Here is a 19,284-nt window from a genome sequence, read left to right as displayed (position 1 = left end):
CTAGGTCTGCATTACTATTACTATTAATCTTCTCATCACTCCTTATCACTCCTTCCCCTCCCACTTGTGACTGTATGACTGTAACTTTGTCGCTTGTATCCTTACAATTTATATTGACTGTTTCCTAGTATGACTTGATTGCTCATTTTATCCTATGACTATAATTAAGTGTTGTACCTGATGATTCTTGACTCTTTTCTTTTATGTACACTGAGAGCAATTGCACCGAGACAAATTCCTTGTGTGTCCAATCACACTTGGCCAGTAAATTCTAATGATTTCTTCCAACAACCAGTTCACCAAACTGCTCAGAAAGTTAACCACTGGTCCTCCTGAAGTGGTGCGAACTGGCTGAATCCCACCACTGGGTCTAGCCAATGGAGAAGAGAGTGGACCTATTCCCTACCCAGGGTTGAAAAGCTCACAACTATCAAGGCAATCCAAGAGTGCATTTAAATTGTTCAAGTTGGCAGCCACGGCTGACTCATCCTCAGTCTCTGATCGATTGTGATTCCAAGAAGCTTTTTACACAATGCTTTGCCAAATCAGATGTCTCCTACCAAAACTGGTGCCCAACAGGGAATAAGTGCATATTATTCACAATGCAGAGAGCTGGTTTTGTTTTTTAATTGTTTTAAGACCTTAGCCTGGAGAAAACAAGAGGGGGGGGTGGCAGCTTGGCTCTCAAGGAGCTGATGTTTTGGCTCGTCTCGGGGCTGAAAATCATCCTAAATCTCCATTTTTGCCAAAAGAAAAGACGGAGCGCATAGCTTTTCCTCTTGGCGAGGCCAAAAAAAGAGAAGTTTTGTGCAATGCCAGATCCCTGCTGAAGAGTCTCCAAACCGCAGGGAAGGGCTCCGTCCCGTTCCCTGCTTGCTGGCACATCGCTGTGCATTCTCTCCAATTAATTCCAGCTGTGCAGTTGCGAGTTGAGCTGAGCCAGAAGCTGGCTTTCTTTTCCTCTTACACACGGCTCCCTCGCTCTTCCTTTCCCCCATGCTCTTTGTCTCGGGGTGTTCCTCCCCCCCCCCACCCCAAAAGCCTGGAAATATTACAAGGGTTGTGGCATAGGCTGGTCCTTGAATGCCAGGAGGAGGGGGAGGAAGGAGGGAGGGAGAGAGACAGAGAGAGAGATAGAGAGAGAGGGGGAGAAATGAACGCAAAGAGGAAGGAGGGAGGGAGAGATTCAGAGATAGGGAGGGAGGGAGAAAGAGAGAGAGAGGGAGGAAGAGGGGGGAAGGAGGGAGGGAGGGAGGGAGGGAGAGAAACAGACAGACAGAAACAGAAGAGGGAGGGAGGGAGAGAAGGAGGGAGGGGAAGGAAGGAGAGAGGGAAGAAGGGGGAGAGAGCGGGGGAAGGAGGGCAGGAGAGAGAGAGGGGAAGGAGGAGATAGGGAGAGAGAGAGACAGAAAGAGAAGGACAGAGAGAGAGGAAGAAATAGAGACACAGAGACAGAGAAGGATGGAGGGAGGGGGAAGGATGGAAGGAAGAAGGGAGGGAGGGAGAGGGGGAAGGAGGGAGGGAGGGAGTGTGAGAGAGAGAGAGGGAGAGGGAGTGAGCTGAACTCCAAGTTAGTTTTCTCTTTGGTTTCGTCAACAGGGTCAGATTCAGAATAAAGCTGGAAGGGATCTTGGAGATCTTCTAGTCCAGCCCCCTGCAGTCAAGCAGGAGATCCTATACCATTTCAGACAAATGGTGGTCCAGTCTCTTCTTAAAAACCTCCAGTGATGGAGCACCCATAACTTCTGAAGTCAAACTGTTCCACTGGATTATTGTCCTCACTGTTAAGAAGTTCCTCCTTAATTCCAGGTTGCTTCTCTCCTTGATTCGTTTCCATCCTTTACTTGTTATCTTGCCTTCTCGTGCTTTGGAGAATAGCTTGACTCCCTCTTCTTTGTGGCAGCCCCTCAAATACTGGAATACTGCTATCATGTCCCCCCTAGTCCTTCTTTTCTCTAGATTGGCCAAACCCAAATCCTGCAACTTGTTCTTCATATGTTTTGGTCTCCAGAACTTTGTTCATCTTAGTTGCTCTTGTTGAAGTTCGTAATCTGCAGCTATCCCTGGAGAGGAAGCTCAGATCTATCAATGAAGATGGGTTTAACCTTCTCCTTCATTTTGGCTTCTTCTTGTTCTATCCAAATGTGGCCCGAAAACTCTTCTTTTAAACTCATGCAATAAGGAGAGACCGGCTAATACTGGCAGTCCTCGACTTACGACCACAATTGAGCTCAACGTTTATCTGGCTAAGTGAAACATTCGTTAAGTGGATTTTGCCCCATTTGATGACCTTTCTTGACACATTTGTTAAAGGAATCTCTGCAGTGGTTAAGTTAGTAAACCAGTGATTAATTGAACCTGGCTTTCCCATGAAAGTTGTATGTCAGAAGGTCGGGAAAGGGGATCATGTGACCTTTCTGATTGACAAGCTCAGCGTCTTAGCCACTGAGCCACCCTGTCCCTATGGACCTCCCATACATGGGGAAAAAAATAAGACACCCCCCCTCCAAAAAAAAGCCTTAATGCTTATTTTGGGGCCCAAAAGAAAATAAGACCTGGTCTTATTTTCGGAAAAACACGGGTAAGTCTAAATACTAAACAACACAGCCACGACTTTTCTCAGTTCAGAGAGCATTTAGGAGAGAGGTTGAAATGAAATGCCTCTGAATGACAGGCTGTAATCATAGGTATCTCCTATCAGGCTACATTTTAAAAATAAAAAAAAAATAAGGCAGGGATGATCATCGGAGCAAGAACACGGACAGCTCTGATCTCCTCTTATTATCTTAAGAGCCATTTCAATTTATGGAGAAGGTACAATCAGAAAAAACGGAAATTGTGCGTGCTCTTTTGTGGAAAACAATTTGTCTGAGCAGTGCCTTCAAGCAGATAGCATGAATTTGAGCATCTCTCCCTCTCAGAATGTTTTTCTTCCCCTTAAAGCACTTATTATTGTAAGCCTTGGCCAAAAAGGAAAAATACAGGGAAAGGGGTGTGGAGAGGGAAACAATGCCATTGTGTTTTCTCTCTCTCTCTCTTTTTTTTCTAAATGAGGGAGAACATCCCACAGCGGAGAGGTTTTCGATGAGCTTCAGCGAAATGAAGTCTCGCTGGATCCATACGTTCCAGGCTGTCTACGGTGGAAGTTGGAGGGTTTGATTTTTAGCTTACACAGATGTGGAAACCAGCCACTGTAGATTGAAAACCGTAGTTTAGGCAAAAAAGGATGGCCCATTTTAAAGACCTTCCCAGGGCTTCAAGCTTCTATCTGAAAAATGTGGGCCACCTCTTATTCAAAAAACAAACAAACAAAAACCTGCACCAAAATGTAATGTTTAATATGAAAGACATTTCTTAAGTGCATGGAGCGTAACCACACTAACTGTATTTTATGGAATCCTAGAACATAAAGTACAGAGCTCAAAGGGACCCTTGGAGATCTTCTAGTCCAGTGGTGGCTAACCTTTTTGGGCTCCTGTGCCGAAAATTGTACTCGCGCTCACCCATGCCCCCTCCCACATTGTCCCCTTACCTGCACTACACATGCGCGTGCCCTCCCAGCTGATTTTGGGGCCTTTTTCAGCCTCCCAGAGGCTTGAGGGAAGCCTCTGCAGCCTTTGGAGGCCGAAAAATGGGCCCGTTTCGTCACTTCTGGTATTTTCGGTATTACAGGAAGTGATGAAACGGGCCTAGTATTCAGCCTGAAAAGCCTTGCAGAGGCTTTTTCCAAGCCTCCGGGAGGCCGAAAAATCAGCTGTGAGGCGCACGCATGCGCAGTGAGGTAAGTTTGCCTGCAGCTTGTGTGACCAATGACCCTCTTTCACGCTGACAACTGTTGTAGCATCCCCATGGTTATGTCATCAAAATCCAGATGCTTGGCAATTGTTTCATATTTATGATGGTCGTAGGGTCCCAGGGTCACATGATTCCCTTTTGCAATCTTGTGAGAAGCAAAGCCAGTGGGGAAACCAGATTCCTTTAACCACCGTGTTACTTACTTAACAACTGCAATATTCACTTAAACCACTGTGGCAAGAAGAAAGGTGCTAAAATGGGGCAAAAGTCATTTAAGAACTGTCTCGTTTAGCAACAGAAATTTTGGACTCAATTCGAACAATTAATCAGTTAGAACAAATTAAACAACTTGCCTCCAGAAGCTGTGAATGCTCCAACACTGGAAGTTTTTAAGATGAGATTGGATGACCATTTGTCTGAAGTGGCATAGCAGGGGGTTGAACTAGAACACCTCCAAGGTCCCTTCCAACTGCTATTCTATTTTCTTTTTGCTTTCCTTGCCTTTACTTTACTTTTATTCTTTTCTTTTCTATTTTATTCTGTTATTTCTTCTCTTCTCTTCTCTTCTCTTCTCTTCTCTTCTCTTCTCTTCTCTTCTCTTCTCTTCTCTATTCTATTATTTCTTCTCTACTCTACTCTACTCTACTCTACTCTACTCTACTCTATTCTACTCTATTCTAGTATTTCTTCTCTGCTCTGCTCTGTTCTATACTCTATTCTATTCTATTTTATTATTTCTTCTCTACTCTACTCTACTCTACTCTACTCTACTCCCTCCACTCCACCACTCACCCACTCTACTCCACTCCATTCCATTCCATTCCCTTCCCTTCCATTCCATATTCTACTCTACTCTGCTCTGCTCTGCTCTGCCTGCTCTGCTCTACTCTACTCTACTCTACTCTACTCTCTACTCTACTCTACTCCACTCCACTCCACTCCACTCCATTCCATTCCATTCCATATTCTCACTCTACTCTACTCTACTCTACTCTACTCTCTCTACACTCACTCTACTCTACTCTACTCTACCTATGCTCTATTTTATTATTTCTTCTCTACTCTACCTACTCTACTCTACTCTACTCTACACTCTCTCTACTCTACTCTACTTTACTCCACTCCACTCCACTCCATTCCATTCCATTCCTTCCATTCCATATTCTCTACTCTACTCTACTCTACTCTACTCTACTCTCTACTCTACTCCCCTACTCTACTCTACTCTACTATTTTATTATTTCTCTCTACTCTACTACTCTACTCTACTCTACTCTACTCTACTTTATCCATCCTCCACTCCATTCCATTCCCTTCCATTCCATATTCTCTACTCTACCTCTCTACTACTACCTACTCTACTACCCTACTCTACTCTCTATTTTATTATTTCTCTACTCTACTCTACTCTCTACTACTCCACTCCACTCCCCCCCACTTTCCATTCCCTTCCATTCCATATTCTCTCTCTCTACTCTACTCTACTCTACTCTACTCTACTCTACTCTACTCACTCCACCCCCCATTCCATTCCCTCCATTCCATATTCTCTACTCTCCACTCTCTCTACCTACTTCCATTTTATTATTTCTTCCTACTCTCTCTACTCTACTCTACTCTACTCTACTCTACTCTACTCTACTCCACCCACTCCACTCCACTCCATTCCATTCCCTTCCATTCCATATTCTCTACTCTACTCTACTCTACTCTACTCTACTCTACTCTACTCTACCTACTCTACTCTACCCTATTCTACCCTGCTCTATTTTATTATTTCTTCTCTACTCTACTCTACTCTACTGTACTCTACTCTACTCTACTCTATTATTTCTTCTCTAACCTACCCTACCCTACCCGATCCTATCCTATCCTGTCCTGTTCTTGTAAGCTGAAGATTACCTGTACAGAATGGTTACTTTAATTGTGACCTTTTGGCTTCCATTTTGACTTTTCTTTAACCACACTGTGTGACCCTGGACAGAAGTGTGAAATGATATCAAATGAAGAGGAGTAAAGCAAACAGAATTCATTAACTGGAAGACGGTATTCTCCCACCCACCCCCTTTTTTCTCTCTCTCTCTCTCTTCATCTGCCGAATAATGTAGATATGGTAGTGAGTTAACAAGCACCGTCTTTTTCAAGGGCACTGGAAAAAACAATGTGCATTAGCTCCTGAAAACAGAGGAGACCAAGAAGAATGCAGCCAAAACACTGGAGCTAATAACGTTTTATTCCTGCGGTAATTGCTGTGTATTGAACCTTGAGCTGACTCTGAAGACACATTGTCAGAAGGAGGGATAGCAAAAAAAATGTAAGAGGTCAACTCCAGCAAGGGATGACAAGCCTATACACCCAGTCCTTGACTTATGACCACAATCGAAGCCCAAATTTACATGGCTAAGCGAGGCAATTGTTAAGTGAGTTTTGCCCTGTTTCATGACCTTTTTGGGGGGGGCAGGTTGTCAAGGGAATCAGTCCAGTTGTTAAGTGAATAGAAATAGAATAGAATTCTTTATTGGCCAAGTGAGATTGGACACACAAGGAATTTGTCTTGGTGCAAATGCTCTCAGTGTACATAAAAGAAAAGAGACATTCGTCAAGAGTCAAGAATCATAAGGTACCACACTTAATGATAGTCATAGGGTACAATAAGCAATCAAATCATACTAGGAAACAGTCAATATAGATCGTAAGGATACAGCAACAAAGTTACAGTCATACAGTCACGAGTGAGAGGGGATGGGTGATAAGGAGTGATGAGAAGATTTAATAGTAATAGTAATGCAGACCTAGTAAATAGTTGAACAGTGTTGAGGGAATTATTTGTTTAGCAGAGTGATGGCATTCGGGGAAAAAAGTCCTTGTGTCTGGTTTTTCTGACGTGCAGTGCTCTATAGCCTCATTTTGAGGGTAGGAGTTGAAACAGTTTATGTCCGGGATGTGAGGGGTCTGTAAATATTTTCACAGTCCTCTTTTTGACTCGTGCAGTATACAGGTCCTCAATTGAAGGCAGGTTGGAAGTAATTGTTTTTTCTGCAGTCCTAATTACCCTCTGAAGTCTGTGTCTGTCCTGTTGGATTGCAGAACCAAACCAGACAGTTATAGAGGTGCAGATGACAGACTCAATCATTCCTCTGTAGAATACATGTTCTTGCATAGGAGCAGGAGGCTCCAGGGCAAGGCCCAAGAGGGGATATAAATAACCCTCACTCTCCACCCCATGTGGTCAGCTGCCCAGGACCTCAAACCCATGTGGTTCTGTTCATCATTAAACCATCTGTCCAATCAGCTTCCATGTTTCCAGTGTCTTTCTCCCGGCTCAGAACTAAACCAGATGGATATTTCTTGCCAACACTTTTATATATTCACTTTGCATTTGGACCTGTACTGTCTGAAATCCACATGTTGCTTTCCCCTTCCCGATGCAGGGCACGTTCAGATGAATTTTTTTATTTTATTTTTTAGGTTTGCGTACGGCCCTGGATAATAATGCAATCTGCAGAAATGGAGCCTGGATTTTTTTTTTTTTTGCCCGTCTTGAAACGCCAGTTGTATGAATACAGAGAAAATATCAAGCGTCTGCAGTCGCCGGCATCTCCTCCAGGATCTTTGCTAACCCCAAATGCTTGGAGTCAGCTCGAAAATATGCTGTGAATATATAGTAGGTGTTTTCCTTCTCTCTTGCTCTCCCTCAGTGCTCTTCCCCTGTTACAGTTAAGGGAGCTTAGGATGAATTTTTTGACAGATAAAACACTCCTGGGACTCCTGATGATTAATACATGGAGAGCAGAGGTCTAAGAGATATTTCAGAATCCATCTAACTTTGAGCAATAAACCAACACTGGAAGAAATGCCAGCAATGAGTTTGAAATAATCCCCCCTCCTCACCCACCCATCAATTGCCCCGTCATATTGAATGTCAAATTCTGAATTTTACCTTCAGGTGCCAAATTCAAAGATGACCTCAGATGCTGGAACTTGGGGGGGAAACTTTGTGGATTTCTTGGTACAGGTAGTCCTCAATTTTGTTCAGAGTTTTGCAGCGTTAATTCAGCGCCAGAAAAATAAACACAGATGGCTGATGCTTCATTTAACATCTTTATAAACATAATAAGTAGATTTTACAAACCAGTTGTAGATTTCTCCAAGATGGAGCAAACTCAGACAGAAACAAGTTGCAAGTAACTCTCAGCAGAGCAGACAACAGTTTTACTTTAGTTCAGCAGGCAAGCAAGAGGAGAGAAGCAGTTTCATCTTCAATAGACAGACTCAGAGCTCAACATAGCTGCAGAGCTTACTAAAGAGCCATGCCTAGGCTACTTCTAGTTTCAGTTTCCAGCCTAGGCTCCTTTTAGTTTCAGTTTCCAGCCTAGGCTACTTCTAGTTTCAGTTTCCAGCCTAGGCTCCTTTTAGTTTCAGTTTCCAGCCTATTCAGTTCCAGCCGGCCCTTTTGTCAGGCCTAGTACTTCTAGTTTCAGTTTCCAGCCTAGGCTCCTTTTAGTTTCAGTTTCCAGCCTAGGCTACTTCTAGTTTCAGTTTCCAGCCTAGGCTAGTTCTAGTTTCAGTTTCCAGCCTAGGCTCCTTTTAGTTTCAGTTTCCAGCCTAGGCTAGTTCTAGTTTCAGTTTCCAGCCTAGGCTCCTTTTAGTTTCAGTTTCCAGCCTAGGCTAGTTCTAGTTTCAGTTTCCAAAAACAGTCCTCATTGGCTGACTTAGTTGCTATGCCTATTCATTGGCTGACCTTGTTACCAAGCTCTATTCCAGTTCATGAACATACTCTGACCAATTTAGGATCACCATTGCACCCAAAATTCCTGTTGCTAAGTGAGACAATGGTTCGGTGAGCTTTGCCCCATTTTACAACCATGCTTGCTGCAGTTGTTAAGTGAATTGCTGCAATGGTTAAGTCGGTAACCATTTGTGAAGTGAATCGGGCTCCCCCATTGGCTTTGCTTCTCAGAAGGTAGCAAAAGGGGGTCACATGACCCCAGGGTACTGCAACCATCGTAAACATGAAACAGTTGCCATGTTTTTAGATCACGTGATCTTGGGGATGCTGCAATGGCCGCAAGTGAGAAAAATCATCATAAGTCATTTTTTTAGGGCTGTTATAACTTTGAACGATCATTCAACGGATGGGTTGTAAGAGATTGGTATTATTGGTATGCAGGAAGACAAGAGGTAAGATTTAAGAGTACCCAACATATGTCAGTGATCAGACACTGTAAAATATCACATATATTAAACAAAATGTCAGCCTTCAATACTCCTTTCTTTTCTTTCGATGTCTTTTTGGCTGCCATAGTAATGAGGGGAGAGTGAATCAATTGGGCTTTGTGGGGTGGGAAGTGTGCTGGAGGTTTTAGAGAAGGAACTGTATAACTTGGGGAAAACTTCATTGTTTATACTTATTTGCTTGCTTACTGCGCAACTGCAGCTCTTTATCAAAACAGGCCAAGGTCAACGGCCAGATGTCTGCATCACCACCTGAAGATGCTCTACATGACATTATACACATCTTCGATTGGATGTAGCATTTGAACTATTGTGGATGGAAAGTGGCCATCACTTTGCATATGTGTTTTTTTGCGCGTAAATCCTCAGATCTAGAATCCTTTTGATGCTACCACTTGATTTCCAGTAAACATTTCTTTTCTCTATAACGATGGAGTCTAAGTGTGTCTTTCTTGGATTTTGAATGGAGCACCATCTGACACAAATATATAGTCTAAAATTTGGTAGTCTAAATGTTTCTAGGTCAAAAATTTAGAAGTGTTGATAGACCTTAAGCTGGCTCTCATGTCCATCAATTACACGTTCATGTTCAATTGCTGAATGAATTTGATTTTTGATCTACATACTCTGCAAGACACACTCTTAAAATCATGCAGTTGAGCAAAGACTTTTTTTTACCCTGTTTCTCCAACAATACGGCCTCCCCCAATAGGAAGTCCGAGCATGTTTTATAGGCATGAAATGAAATTAAGCCCCTCCCCCCCAAATTAAGGCCTATATTAAAACATGAGAAATGGGGGGGGAATGGTGGGGGGGCTTGCCGTTAGGAAGTACTTTTGTTGCACACCCGGATATGGTGCTGCCTGCATTGACCCCAATACGAAGTGCCCCACCAACGCCGAGGTCAACATCCAAGCCGTCGCCACCCACCCACCTGAAGATGCAAGGGGGGGGAATTAAGTCACCCCTGAAAAGACGACCTAGCCATTTTTTCGGGGCTCAAAAAAAAAAAAAAAGACCCGGCCTTATTATATGAGAAACACAGTACTCAAGCATCCATAGCAAACTACCATGTTTCCCTAAAAATAAGACCTAGCTGTCAAGGTTCTGACTGACAAACCCAACCAAAGTAAACACGGCAAAGATGATACAATCTCTTAATGCCAATAACTTGAAATTGGTGCTCATTTCAGCACCAATGAGAGCAAAACCAGATCCGACCATTTCCTGCACAAAGCCACGAAGTCTGGTTCTCCCTCCCTCCAATTTGATCTGGTCGCATTGTCCAATTGAGTCTCCTGGTATTGTTCTGAGAAAGCCTTTTGGCTCTGATAACCACCTGCTGAACCCATCCTTGGTTCTCACCACTGGCATCTTGATGTCTGGGACCAAAGTTCATACGTTCTCGTTTCCTTTTGGTTTTTAGTAGTGTTATAGGGGTCCTTTGTTTTTTTATTTATTTCGGGCAAGTTTTGTGGGGTTATTTTTTTCCAAAGTCGTTGTTACCACAGTTCATTGGCAAGCTGAGAAGCAATAATAATTACAACAGCAAAAAGTGACTTTTGAAGCTTGACACTAACATGATTTTTCAAGATTTTTTTTTTTTTTTTTTTTTTTGCATCGTAATATAAGCCCTACCCCCTTTTAAAAAAAAAATAAGCCCTAGTTATAAGATCATCACCCAGATGGATGCATTTACCATATTTCCCTGAAAATAAGACCTAATGTGTCTTTTGGAGCAAAAATTAATATAAGACCCGGTCTTTATTTCGTGGAAATACAGTAGTCGAGTAGCCTTCTCTTGAAGATATCCAGTGAATGTGTCAAGCGCAAACAAACAGAGCCGCTGATAAACAGCTAAAGCAAGCGACTTTATTGACTTCTACCTGTATTACAAGAATCTTCTCGGACTGCTTGGCTTCCCCCGGGAACAACAAGATAAGGTTTTATCTTTTGGTCTGTAGCCCTGAAACAGTTCCCCAGGCAGAAGAAAACATCAAATATACCTGTGCTTCCTTCCATTCAAAGCATGGACCACTTGAAACAATCTGTTCCACGCAGGAGATGTTTGCAAAATTGCTGCTGAAGCCCAAGAAGCCCATTCAGGACCATAAGGTATACATCATGTTCAGCTCCTGCTGATCTAGCAAGTTCAAAAGCGGGCAAACACCAGTAGATAAATAGCTATCACTTTGGTGGACTCATAAACAGGATCCCCCCAACTGGCCGTCTCCTGGGCAACGGTGATGTCAGCAGTTAATCCTTTCAACTTGGAAGTGCCTTGGTCTTCTGATACAAATACAATGAGGGCGCATCGACCACCATATGTCCTCTATGTCACTCTGCATGTACTCTATGAAAATGAACCTGCAAGGTTGTACATTATCTAGTCAATCCATCCATCCATCAATCAGAATAGAGCTGGAAGGGACCTTGGAGGTCTTCTAGTCCAACCCCCTGCTCAAGCAGGAGACCCTATGCCACTTCAGACAAGTGGCTATTCAGTCACTTCTTAAAAATCTCTAGTGATGAAGCATCCACAACATCTGAAGGGAGCTTTTACCACTGGTTAACTGTCCTCACTGTTAGGAAGTTTCTCCTTAATTCCAGGTGGCATCTCCCCTTGATTAGTTTCCAATCCTAGTTTCTTGTCCTGCCCTCTGGTGCTTTGGAAAATAATTTGACCCCCTCTTCTTTATGGCAGCCCCTCAAGTACTTGAATACTGCTACCATGTCACCATGTCACCCTTAATTCTTCTTTTCTCTAGACTAGCCAGACCCAAAACCTGCAGCCATTCCTCATATGGTTTAGTCTCCAGAACTTTGACCATCTTAACTGCTCTTCTCTGAACTTTTCCCAAAGTTTCAACATCTTTTCGGCCGTGTGTTCACCAAAACTGGATTCAGTATTCCAGGAGTGGCCTTACTAAGGCTTTATAAAGCAGTACTAATCTTTCACATGATTTTTATTCTATGTCTCTGTTTATACAACCAAGAATTGTATTAGCCTTTTTGGCTGCTGCCACACACGGCTGGCTGTTTTGGCCTCTTTGTCCTGCCAAATGTAGAAAAAGAAGTAATATTCCTAAGAGCGGAAATGGTACAAAAGCCACTGAAACCCTTTGAAAGATAATGAAGCCCACTAAAGGCTCCGAATTCGATTCGTTGCTTTGCAAAAGGCTCTTTGCTTCAATTTGCAAATCTGCTCAGATGGGATAATTTGCTCGTAGCTTCCTTGAATAGAAGCATCTTTCTGACCTGTGAAACAGCTGTACTAATCATGGACTGAGTGGGGATCTCATTGTCTTTAATTGATTCTCGAAAACGATTGGGAACATCATAAAGATTACGGCACGAGGATGAGCAAAGCAGAAATCCAACCTCAGATGATAAAAGTAAAATAATATATATATAAGAGGCTGGGGCATCTACAGTTAATCATTTTATCAAGCTCAATCCTCTTATCCACTTAGCAGATTAGTAATTTCATTTGCCCGTGCGCTCATATCCTAAGCTGAGACAAATGATTCAAAAGGAAATGAAGACGTTTTCTGGGACAGAAAAGAAATAAAAATACCAAAGCCATTCCGTGCTTTTGTCTAGCCCAGACGGATAGATTAACCCAACAGTGGAATGTTATCTTACCCAGCTAAGAAAATGCTCCTTATTACTTCACTGAATTTATGGATAATGCGCTATTGATGGCTCTCATGCTTCACATATAGGAGGAGTTCAGGAGTTCAAAAATGGGTGAAGAAGAGAGGGTGGGTAGGAGGAAAGAAGAAGGAAGGAAGGAAGGAAGGAGGGAGGGAGGAGGTCAAAGGTCAAATCTTGGGAGGGAGGAAAGAAGATCAAAGGGATCTACTTTCTCTTTGAGAGTGGGTTGACAGAGAGTGATTGGCCCTAAGTCACCCTGTTGGCTTCCATGCCTAAAGTGGGACTCGAAGTCACAGTCTCCTGCTGATTGGCTCAGTCACCTATCTGGCTTTCATACCTAAGGTGGGACTAGAACTCACTGTCTTCCTGCTGATTGGCCCAAAGTCATCCAGCCACCTATCATGGCTAAAGCAGGACTAGAACTCACCTTCTCTTGGTGATTGGCCCAAAGTCACCTAACTTGCTTTCATACCTGACGGGACTAGAACTCACCATCTCCTAGCTTCCAGACTTTAAGTGCTAGACCAAATAAGCTCCACTTAATTAATCTAATTCATTTTTAAGACCCCAATCCTCCTAGAAGCAACAAAACAAATACTACCTACTTCTATTTATTTACATACTGTGCACAGCTTCTTCATTTTGCAGTCAGGTAGAAAGCTTCAGTCCAATCGAGCAGATTTCTCCTCTGAAGGAACAGAAGATCCGTCAGTGTGTATTTTCAGACTTAGCTCTCGTTCTTTAGCTGATTAGATTGGACAGATCATTATTTCCTGGGGGGGAAAAAAACCCATGCAAAATTGCTCCCTGGTTGTTTGGTTTCTTGCGGGCAGCAACTCTGCTGAAGATGGCCCAGTTGGAAATAAATATTGACCATCTAGGCTTCCCCGAGTTGGACAACCCTGATTGCTTTTAGTAATGTTGACTTTATAAATCTCTAGGTAGAGGAGATTAAATTGACTGATCAATAGATATTCCCTATGACAGCAGATTCGTGCAGAGGGAGGTTGCCAAGAATTAAACAAGAGCAAGGCAGGGCAAATGTATGTACGTTGACCTGAAAGGCCTACGCTTTGCTAATTGTGGAAAGTGAAGTCTGAAATGAACATCCCATTAAAAAGTGGATCAGGAAACCAGGAAATAGGATTGGAAGCAAGGCAGGGGTGGGCTGCTTCTGGTTCGTCCCGGTGTCAACTCATAAAATATTTCTCTGTCCTTTTTAGAGTTGCCAACAGAAAGGGAGGGGGAGCAGTGCAGCCACTTGCAAACCAAAAGTGCACTCCATAAATGTTTTCAAAGATAGTAACTAGGTGACTGAAGTTTCTGCCTTCTAACTGGAGAGCATGATTGATGAATCTTGGCTGTGGATGTGTCCCATTGGAGAATATGAATTACGATACACCCAGGGGGTGGGGGGGAAACCAGGGTCAAGGGTGACAATGAATGATGTGACTCAGAGTCGGCTACATCCAAGCAGGGCCAGACAGTTTAATTCCCAATAAATCCTTTTGAAGTTTTTGAAGTTTGGCTCGAGACTCATGATTTAATTGGGGTAACTGCTGGAATCCTGACAGCAGTCTCTATCCATGCCATCCAAACATCTAAAACTAAGCTCCTAACATTGATTGGTTGATAACATACCATCAAATCTTTGTTGACTTTCAGTGACTCAATAGATCAATTTCCTCCCCGATGATCCATCTCTAACCTGAGTCTTCTGTTCTCCCTTCATCCCTGTAACAGAGTCTAAATCTATTGACCTTGTATCAGGCACGAAGGATCAGGTTCACACCTAAGTTCTGGTTCAGAAGATTTATTGCTCGAGAATCTAGTCAACTAATGTATAGTACTAAATTGGTACCAGATACGGATCGATGGAACCTATTGAAGATTGGGCAAGAAATTTAATTCTTCCCATCCTTCCTCCATTGCTGCTTCTTATCTTGCTTCCCAGTTCTTCTAAATCTAATCCTTGGTGGGATGGAGGAAGGACAAACATTTTTAACTGCATCCTATTTTATTGCATTAAGGATACAAATGACATTATTTCTTTCATGTGGATAATAAGGTCCTGGATGTCACAATGGTGTCATCATGGATTCTACTAGACATTTTGAAATGTTGGAAATGTCACCAGATACCTGGAACATATTACCATATGTGGTGGACATGTACAGAAGCTAAAAGATATTCGACTAAAATACACACATAGTTGGAAAAGAGGATAAAACAACACATAGATTTAAAACCTGAGATATTCTTATTGGGGATTTTACCCAAAAACTATAGTAAAGAAAAAACATATTTAATCATACATATATTAACAGCAGCTAGAATTGTATTTGGTCAAAACTGGAAAAATGAAAAGATTCCGATAGAGGAAGAGGTGATTATGGAAATATTGGAATGTGCAGAAATGAGCAGATTAACAGTAGAACAATTAAAGAACAAGAAGATGCAGAATATTATATGATATGGGATTTATTTTATAAATGCTTGGAAAATAAAGTAAGAAGTTAAATGATATGATTATAATGATAAGATAGATGAGATTGAATAGTTTGTAATATGAATGTAATCCTAGTAAGAAATGTGTACATGATATAAATACTTGCACAAGATATATGTACCCAGTTGACACACTGTATAACTGAAAAATGGATTTGTTTTAAATAAAATGAAAAATGAAAAAAAAAGGATTCTACTAGACATTTTTGACAGCATCAATTGGGACCAGATTATGCATCACAGTTGCCTTTTCTAACAAGTGGGAATTGATAGTAGGATCCTGAATGTATTCTCCAGTCTTCCTTCAGTGGCATGAGTCAACTGAGAATACAGGTCTGTACAAAAATGGTTGGGCTTCACCTAGTTGAGGTGGCCATCTTGACATTTTTCCTCTCCACCTCAACCCAACACATTCTCCTGCAGCTAATTAGTGTCCTGTTAGTGCACATCCTAACTAAACCAAAAGACCCAGAAGAAAAACCTGGAGTCATCTACAACATACAGGGTAAGGACTGCAGCAGCTACTACTTAGGAGAAAGAGGTAGAAGACTATCAGAGCACATCTATGAACACCAATTAGCAGTCAAAAGACAGGATAAAAACTCTTTGATTGCATAACCCACGGATATTTAACCATAGTTTCAACAGGGAAACTGTGACCATCCTAGACCAAGCCAAGGCCAAAACTGCTGGAGAATTCCTGGAAGCCCGGCACTCAGACGAATCAGCCATCAACAGGTTCATTGAGATAAACAATATCTACACACCATTCAGGAGAGACAATTAACAAGCCAAAACGGGAATAAAAAGACCTTCAAAAGTAATCAACACGTAGACAAGCTGAGATTAACACCATGATTAACATTAGTAATAAATAATACCCCAATCAAGGAACTGTCAAACAAGCTAACAGCAAACTCCCTAACCAAAGAACCACCGAGATCACGCCTACCCACCTGACAGGTAAGCCACTACATTGTAAATTGAGAGCAAACACTACGCCCAGTGGGTTGAAATAATTTAACAACTGGTTTGCCCAGTCAGGTTGGCTGTTGTGGGAGGTGTGGCCCATCCCTGTCCTCCAGCTCTGCCACACATGAGGGACAAGCCCAGGGGTGGGATTCAAATTTTTTAACAACCGGTTCTGTGGGCATGGCTTAGGTGGTGGGCGTGGCTTAGGTGGTCATGTGACTGGCTGGGTGTGGCCAACTCAATATCACTCACATCGAGGCACGCATCTCCTCGCCTGGCCTCTCATGACTGTGGGGATGCTGCAACAGTTGTAAGTGTGAAAAAGGTCATAAGTCACTTTTTTCAGTGCCATTGTAACTTTGAATGGTCACTCCACACAAGCAAAGTATCAGCAAATGAAGGAAAAAAAAACTCCAGAGAGGTTCCTGAGACAGGAAGTCTAGTCCTGCCAAGAACGTAATAAGGGTTAACAGAGAGGCAGTTTCTGTAAGCAACACCAGAATGTTTCCTTCCTGCCTTCCTTACAGGATTAGGCCAGTAATTTCTTCTAACAACCAATTCTCCGAACTGCTTAGAATGTTAACAACCGGTTCTAGCGAATAGGTGCGAATTGGTAGAATCCCACCCCTGGACAAGCCTCCCATGATGGCCAACCTGACTGTGGGTGAATCATTTGTTAAATTACACACATGCTATCAAAGTGGATCCTGGGCGCTGCGCTGCAATGGAGAACTGGGCAACGAGCAGCTGGCACGAGGAAAGGAGGAGGAGCAGGGAGAAGAAAGAGGGAAAGCGGCCTTCTCCTTCCCTCACACTGGCCACTCCGTTGCCCACTTCTCCATTGCAGCACAGCACAGTGCCTAGGATCCCCTTTGATAGTGAAGGTGGGTGATTTGACAACCAGGTCGCCTGAACCAGTGCAAACCAGCTGAATCCCCCACCACTGCCTACACTTGTGATGGTGAGCCTATGGCACGCATGCCAGAAGTGGCGTGCAGAGCTTCTTCTGCTGGCACTCGAGAGGTCACCCGGAAGAGCCCTACTGTGCATGCGCGTGCCCCCTCCACCAGTCAGATGATTGTTGGATATCTGCCGCACGTGCATGGGGGAGACCTCTGCATGGGAGACCAGCGCGCATGCGCAGAGGCATGCATCATGCAGGGGGGTCATGCACGCATGCACACATGCACAGGGGGTGGGGGGAGTTGTGGGCACATTGCATCATGGGTGCAGGCACGAGAGTGCGCAGATGCGCACACACTTTTGGCACTCAACGTGGAAAATGTTCACCATCATGGGCCTACACCCTACTAGCATTGATGATGTTACCTAGTTGAGTAATGAAATGTCTGCAAGGAAGCAACCAAGAAAGGACTCCTCAGTGCCAATACCTCACCTGGAGAAGCATATGGAGACAAAGCAACTTTTGTTTCCAGATTCTTGGGAGATAAAAACTCACCTTAGAATGTGGTTCATCTCCAGAAGGGCCAAGATGGCTACCTCCATCCAGCTCCATCCCTTGCAAGGGTACGGCCGTGAGTTTTTCAAGAGGCAAGCGGTGCCTTTTAATGCACATGACCCTGCTGTTCCGTCGGTCTCCATCTGTGGATGCGTGTGCTTTATTAGAGATTCCCCTCATTCGCTGTCCACCCTCTTCTAGATATAATGGCACCAATTAAATTACCTGACTCCCTGACCTTAATCTGGCAGGAAAAAATTATTCCATGAAGCAGTTATGGCTCTAATTGACACGAAGGGAAAGCATCACACACCCCTTCCTACCAAAGGAGCTGCGGGGATGGATGGGTGGGGGGGTGGCGGCATGAAAATATCTCTGGCAGCTGCGGAAGCCTGTCAAAGTCACATTGATATGCTAATACCTATAGCTGGCAAAAATCACTTCTTAAAGAGAGAGACGTTGAAAATTGAATTATTTCAATTTCACTACCTAAGAATCTCCTGATCCGTCCGAACGTGTGTGTGTGTGTCTGTGTATAGTGCATGTGAGCAACGAAGGAAGGAGCTGTGCAGTGCTCTTTTTGGCGGGTAAACAGCTGGGTGAGGGGGTTACCATGGCAACCGCTTTGACTGATGACTGTTTTGCTCCTGATGAAGTCATTAGCTGTGTGAAATGGACTTTGAGGTTGTCAAGTACATTCTCCAGGAATATTTCAATCCGATTAGCAGGGTATTGAAAAAGGGAAGGAAGGAAGGAAGGAAGGAAGGAAGGAAGGAAGGAAGGAAGGAAGGAAGGAAGGAAGAAGGGAGGAGGGAGGGAGGGAGGAGGGAGGGAGGGAGGGAGGGAGGGAGGGACAGAGGGACAGAGAGAGAAGGAAGAAAGGGAGGAGGGAGGGAGGGAGAAAGAAGGAGGGACGAACAGAGGGAGAGAGAGAGGAAGAAAGGGAGGGAGAGGGAAGGAGGAAAGAAGAGAATGAGGGAGGGAGGGAAGAAAGAAGGGAGGGAGGAAGAAAGAAAGACAGGAAGAGGGAGAAGGAAAGAAGGAGTGAGGGAGTGGTAGAGGGATGGAGGGACAGAAGGAGAGAGAGGAAGGGAGGGAGGGAGGGAAGGAAGGAAGAAGGGAGGGACGGAAGAAAGGAAGGGAGGGAGGGAGGGAGGGAAGGAAGGAAGGAAGGAAGGAAGGAAGGAAGGAAGGAAGGAAAGAAGGAGGGAGGGAGGGAGGGAGGAGGGACAGAGAGGAAGGAAGAAAGGGAGGGAGGGAGGGAGGGAGAAAAGAAGGAGGGACGAACAGAGGGAGAGAGAGAGGAAGAAAGGGAGGGAGGGAAGGAGGAAAGAAGAGAATGAGGGAGGGAGGGAAGAAAGAAGGAGGGAGGAAGAAAGAAAGAAAGAAAGACAGGAAGAGGAGAAGGAAAGAAGGAGTGAGGGAGTGGTAGAGGGACGGAGGGACAGAAGGAGAGAGAGGAAGGAAGAGAGGAGGAAAGGAAGGAAGGAAGGAAGGAAGGAAGGAAGGAAGGAAGGAAGGAAGGAAGGAAGGAAGGAAAAGGAGGGAGGAAGGAAAACTTCAGGTGGGAAAGGAACAAGGAAAGAAAATTAGGAGTGTATTGATTCTCCATAGATGATCACATTGGGGGCGCTTCAAAAGAAGCAGGCTGTACATTG

The sequence above is a fragment of the Notechis scutatus genome, chromosome 2 (genome assembly GCF_049901735.1).
Source record: "Notechis scutatus isolate UNSWTSFEM ecotype Mainland chromosome 2, rNotScu1.2, whole genome shotgun sequence".
Lineage (NCBI taxonomy): Eukaryota > Metazoa > Chordata > Lepidosauria > Squamata > Elapidae > Notechis > Notechis scutatus.
The sequence above is the reverse complement of the archived record's forward strand: the minus strand, read 5'-3'. Positions refer to the sequence as shown.